We start from the raw sequence: 6,087 nt of genomic DNA on the forward strand, positions 1-6,087 counted from the left end.
GCAGAGTCTGGCAAACTCCCCGCGGCGTACCAAATATGCCAAATACCAGTAACAATGATGGGTCTCATTCTCCTAAAGAGCCTTGAATATAATCTCAGGGCTAGGATGAAAGAGACGTTACTGGGGCCTGCTCGAGGCAATCGACGAGTAACAGGATGATGAAATGAAATGAAATGAAATACTACACAACAATAAGTGTTCTGAAGTTCTAAAATTCCTCTCTACCCATTAAAGCAAGACTAGAAAAACACATTTCAAAGGAATATAATGAGCAACCACTAAATATCACCTTGCTAACCCCCACCCTCCAATCTAGAGATGGCACAGGAATGAAACAAAAGACTAATGAATAGTGATCACACTTGAACAGTGAACTGGGACTCTCCTCACACAGAATGGGGGGATTCTAAGGAACTGGCAGCAGTTCTCAGTGGGAAGCCAAGGCCCTCCTTCAGCAAAGCTGCCGGACAGTGCAGTACAACTGGAAGATCCACCACTATGACAAAGGTCAGGCTAGGTGTGGGTCTCTAACTGCCAACAGAAGAGAAAGGTCAATGGCACAAACAGGTATAAAGGGACCTTCACCCAAAGGAAAAAAGTAAAAACACCAATCGGAAAATGCCTTTGTGTTACTTATGCAAGTATGTTTCATGTGTGTATTTTTATATACATCTATTGTATATTTCATCAAAATAAGCATTTCTAAGCATCTGACATGTGAAAAAAAAGTCACAGGAATAGTCTTTAATTGGCCAACATTCCCAACTTAGAAGACGGGTTCTCCCATATGACCTTTATTCAGTTGACCTACAATAAATGACCTCCTGTTAACTGTTAATACAGTAATTTGTGTAGCCCCAACCAAGGAGCCATCCATGATGTAATCTTCAAAGTCTACTACAGGGCTCAACAGATAGTAGAGGAAATTAAGGTGCATAATTTGCAAGGGCCTGGCTCTAGTTAGATCTCCAGAACCACATGGTTCCTCAAATATCAGTGGGTTTGGCCTTGGTATCCCCAGGGTACCCAGTGTGGTTTGAGTATCTCCAGCACCATAGGGTCTAAGTAGCATGGGCTACTTGGACTCTGACTTTTAACTCCTGGTTCACCAGGAGTGGAACTTTATGATGCTAACTGCCACTTGGTGGTCACTATTTGGTGGTCATTCAACTCTTGGCTACTTTCTTCTAATCCTCTGTTCGATCTCTCTGCTCAAACCTACCTGTATCCTCTCTCCCCCTCAAAAACAGTGAGTTATTCCTACCCCAGAACACTGGAAGGAAACCTGTCCCACATCTTCCCTGGAGATTCCTTCGTTCCTCTCGGATTGTGGCACAAATGCCCTCTGCCCTGGAAGAGGACCTCTGAGCATGTGACCAAAGTAGGATTCAGTTCCCTCCCTGCTACCTATCACTGTAACATTACCAGGTTGTTTTCTTTGCTAATTTATTCCAATCCACATATGAATACTGACCCATTACTCATTTCATGATTTTCCATCCCTCTAGCCATCAACAGGTAGAAATTTCCAGATCTTTTGAGTGTTTAAGAAGTGCAAGAACACTATCTCACTTCAAACTGCAATGCAACCTCCTCTAGCCTCATTTCAGCCTCATGACTAGGAAGGATGAGGTGATGGTCCATATTCTCACTCATCAACTATAGGACGCCACTCTCAACTTTCTCCCTGATGCTGTCAGCATATCATTTTTGTTGTCAGTAGTTAGTCATTCTATCTGCACATTTTCTGTCACTCTGCATCTTCAAATAATTGTTTTGGTTGAGCACCACAACTACCAATCCCCTTTCCAGGAAATTTCCTGTCCATAGTCTCTGTCTCTAATTTCTCTACTCCAATTCCTCTCTTAGATTCACTCTAAGATTACCTTCCTCTCCACCATTGTGCTTACCAAGGTCCTGAGGTAGCCCTTTCATTGCTGAATGTCTCTCATCAGTTCTCAGACTCTATGAGGACAAATGGAAGTAGACTGAAAGGGAGTATTCCCCTAAAAAATACTTTTCGGAAGTAATAAAACTAAGATACGATATGAAAATGACTTACTCTATCATAAAGCCTGTTGCCAGCACCATAGGCTTAAAGTTGGAGCCCCTTTGAAGATGATTTCACAGAAACTCAGGTCTGAGAACACTTTAAATGACCAATCTGAATGAAAATGTTCAGGACCCCACTGCGAGAGGAGATGCTTCTACGGGAGCCAAGCCCTAAGAATATCAAGTAAAAGTAAAGTAAAGGCCCTCCCGTTGATCGTCGATTTGCTCGAGCGGGCCCAGTAACGTCTCCATTGGAGATTTTGTTGTTACTGTGTCTGGCATATCGAATACTCTCGGTAGCTTGCCGGGCTCTCCGAGAGGGGCGGAGGAATCGAACTCGGGTCGGCCATGTTGGCCGCTTGTAAGGCGAACGCCCTACCGCTGTGCTATCGCTCCAGCCCAAGAATATCAAAGATTACAAAAAATTCTACAGTCCTTTCTCTTTGAGAAAGTCCTCATAATAATTCAGAGCCTTAGCTGCAACTCTAAGCCAGAGAGATCTGCACAGAGAGCTCCAAGGAAACTTAGAGAAACCCTTTCCTAAAAGTAGTCTCTCCCTTGAAAAAGCTACTTTCTTTCTTGAAAATGTTTCCTTTGCTTCTTCCTTTAAATTAACATTTCTTTGCCTCACTATCTTTTACTTGCTGTGATAACAAGACTGTTAACCTGAGAAACCTGGGAGAGGTCAGGAACAACTCTCTTAAACTGCCAAAAGCCTAGCTTTGTTTTAGAACCAGACTTCTTGAATATGTAGGTGGTAGGGATCAGTTCTCACACCAATCAGATCTCCTGCATCTCAGATTCAGAATCTTGATTGCTTTATGAGAGGGAGTGCTGCCAGGAACTTAGGGTCCACTCAGTTAGTTGCAGATTTTTCCCACTCCTGATCTCCCTGGGCACTTCACATCAAGCTCAATGCAGGTCAAGTAGGAGGGCAGTAGCACTGTCTCCACTGATACTACCAGCTCCATGCACCATGGCATGCCCATGCTCCTCCTGCCAGCAATAAAACAACATATAGGGGCTGGAGCAATAGCACAGCAGGTAGGGCGTTTGCCTTGCATGCGGCCAACCGGGGTTCGATTCCCAGCATCCCATATGGTCCCGTGAGCACCTCCAGGGCTAATTCCTGAGTGCAGAGCCAGGAGTAACCCCCGGTGCATTTCCGGGTGTGACCCAAAAAGAAAAAAATATATAATAAAACAACATTTAAGTGCAACTTAGGAGATAGGATGTATCTAAAAACCTAGTTTGCAGACCTCATATTCTGGGTTTTTTTCTAATTCGAGTGAGTTCTGTAACTTATGAAACTGAGTAATAATGTTTCAGGAATGCAATGATGCTACCCACCACCAGCTACCAAAGTAGCAGCATTTTTCTACCACTGTCTCCTCACAGCACTCCCCACTCCTACTCAACGCCACTTTAATGAACTCATTTAATTTTTTTCATGATAATGAAACTAAATTTATTAGATACACTAAAGATCTCCATTTATTTATTTATTTATTTATCATTGAATCACAGTGAGATGCAATTACAAAGTTCCATGAATGAGTTTCAGTCATAAAATGATCAAACATACGTGCCTACACCAGAGTAGATTTTCCACCGCCAATTTCCCCTGTATCCCTCCAGCCACCCCTACCCCATCCCACTCTCTGCCTCTATAGCAGATAATTTCCTTCTTACTCTCTTTATACCTTTGGGCATTAGGGTTTGCAATATAGATGCTGAGAGGCCATCATGTTTATCCTTCATATGCTTTCAGCACACATCTCCCATCCCTCTAACCATCATTGACTTAGTGGTCCCTTCTCTATCCCAGCTGCCTTCTCCCTCAGCTCATGAGACAGGCTTCCAAATGTGGAGCAATCTTCCTGGCCCTTGTATCTACTGTTCTTGGGCATTATAATCTCATATTATGTTATTTTATATTCCACAAATAAGTGCAGTTATTTTATGTCTGTCCCTCTCTGACTCATTTCACTTAGCATGATACTCTCCATGACCATCCACTTACAAGCTAATTACTAACTTCATCTTCCCAACAACTGTATATTATTTCATTGTGTAGATGTACCAAAGTTTCTTTAATCAGTCGTCTGTTCTTGTTCTCGGGCACTTGGGTTGTTTCCAGATGCTGGCTATCGTGAATAGTACTGCAATGAATACACAGGTACAGATGTAATTTCTACTGTGCTTTTTTGCACCTCTGGAATATATTCCCAGACGTGGTATTGCTGGGTCATACAGAAGTTGAATTTCTATATGAATGAATGCCTATAATGTTTTTTGAGGAATCCCATATTGTTTTCCAGAAAGGCTGGACCAGTCAGCATTCCCACCAACAATAAAAGAGTCCCTTTCTCCTTACATCTGCACCACCACTGGTTGTTCTTGAATGAACTCGTTTCTATAGGCAGACTCTCAGGTCTGCCATACTTGGTCACTAGTTATTACCTTGCTATTTTTCTTTATACTCCACGTATGAGAGAGATCATTTGGTATTTGGTCAGCTTTGTTCAGCATGATACCCATTCAACTCCGACTCAGTGCAATGAACTGCAATATTTCACCTTTTTTATAACTGAATATATAACCGAAACAAAGCATAATTTTTTTATCCACTCACCTGTCCAGGGCACTTGGGTGGAGTTCATATTCTTGATCACACTCCATATTCACAGTTAATAAACCCTTGCCTCAATGTAAGCATTTCCAGAACTTGCTTGACTTCTCACTGCCTACATTACTATGCCCCTAGACCATCAAACATCAACTGGAAAACCCTGAAAACTCCCACATGACTTTCCCCTTTCCTCCTCCTCTCAACACCCCATGTTCCTTGATCACTTGATCATTTGAAATCCCACTATTTATCAATGTGCTCGAGTGGGCGCCAGTATCGTCTCCATTCATCCCTGTCATGTGCTAGTGTATTGCAATGGTGTCTGCTCATTCTAGAAACACGAAGAACCTAAACTGATTGTTCAGGGTCTTGACAAAAAAATCTGACCATCTCGTAAGTGGGCGGCCACACGATCTTTTGATGTCCCATGTAATCCAGTAGGTAATGGCTCTAGTCCAATGGTCATCTCCAAATTGCATTACGTGTCCAGCCCATTGATTTTTGACACCTTGGCAAATGAGACAGCATCCATGATTCTTGACCATCAACAGAGGTTGGAACTCCGGATTCTTTCTCTCACTTGAGTGAAGCGTGATACTCCAAGCATAGCTCTTTCAATTCCTCTTTGGGAGACTGAATAGTGTTCTCATCCTATTTTCGTAGGGCCCCGTCTCTGAGGCATATGTTAATGCAGGAAGAACAATGGAATCGAAGAGATGTGCCTAGAGCCGGAGGTTCTTTGTCCTCTTAGCTATTTATTTGACACTCTTGAAGGCACTCCAAGCTGCTCTCTTCCTCCTGTGCAGCTCAGGTGCCAGGTTATTCATCATGTTGACTTCTCGACCTAGGTACACGTAACTGTTGCAATTGGAGATGGTCATTCCATTGAGAGTAAATGGAACATCAGGAATGAGACTGTTTCTCATAAACAATGTCTTCGTGAGATTCAGTTGCAGTCCAACCTTTCCACACTCACGGTCGAAGTCGGCCAGCATTTGTGCTGCTTGGTTAATTTTTGGTATTATTAGAAAGATATCATCAACAAAGTGGAGGTGGTGTAGTTGCTGACCATCTCTCTTCACTCCCATTCTTTCTCATTCTAGTCATCGCATGACGTTCTCAAGGGTGACACTGAAGAGTTTTGGTGAAATGGTATCACCCTGCCAAACCCCACTCTTGAAATGGATGATCACTTCTTTGTAGAATGGTGAGATTCTGGTAGTGAATCCACAATACAGCTCTTGGAGGATCCTGATGTATTGAGTTTGAACACCTTGTTTGACTAGGGCTTTTATAACCGCTTCTGTCTCAACAGAACCAAAGGCCTTCTTTAAATCAATGAATGCTAAACAGAGCGGCATCTTGAACTCCTGAGAAACCTCAATGAGCTTGGTTATCATGTG

The sequence above is a fragment of the Sorex fumeus genome, unplaced genomic scaffold, assembly GCF_029834395.1.
Source record: "Sorex fumeus unplaced genomic scaffold, SorFum_2.1 ptg000006l, whole genome shotgun sequence".
NCBI lineage: Eukaryota > Metazoa > Chordata > Mammalia > Eulipotyphla > Soricidae > Sorex > Sorex fumeus.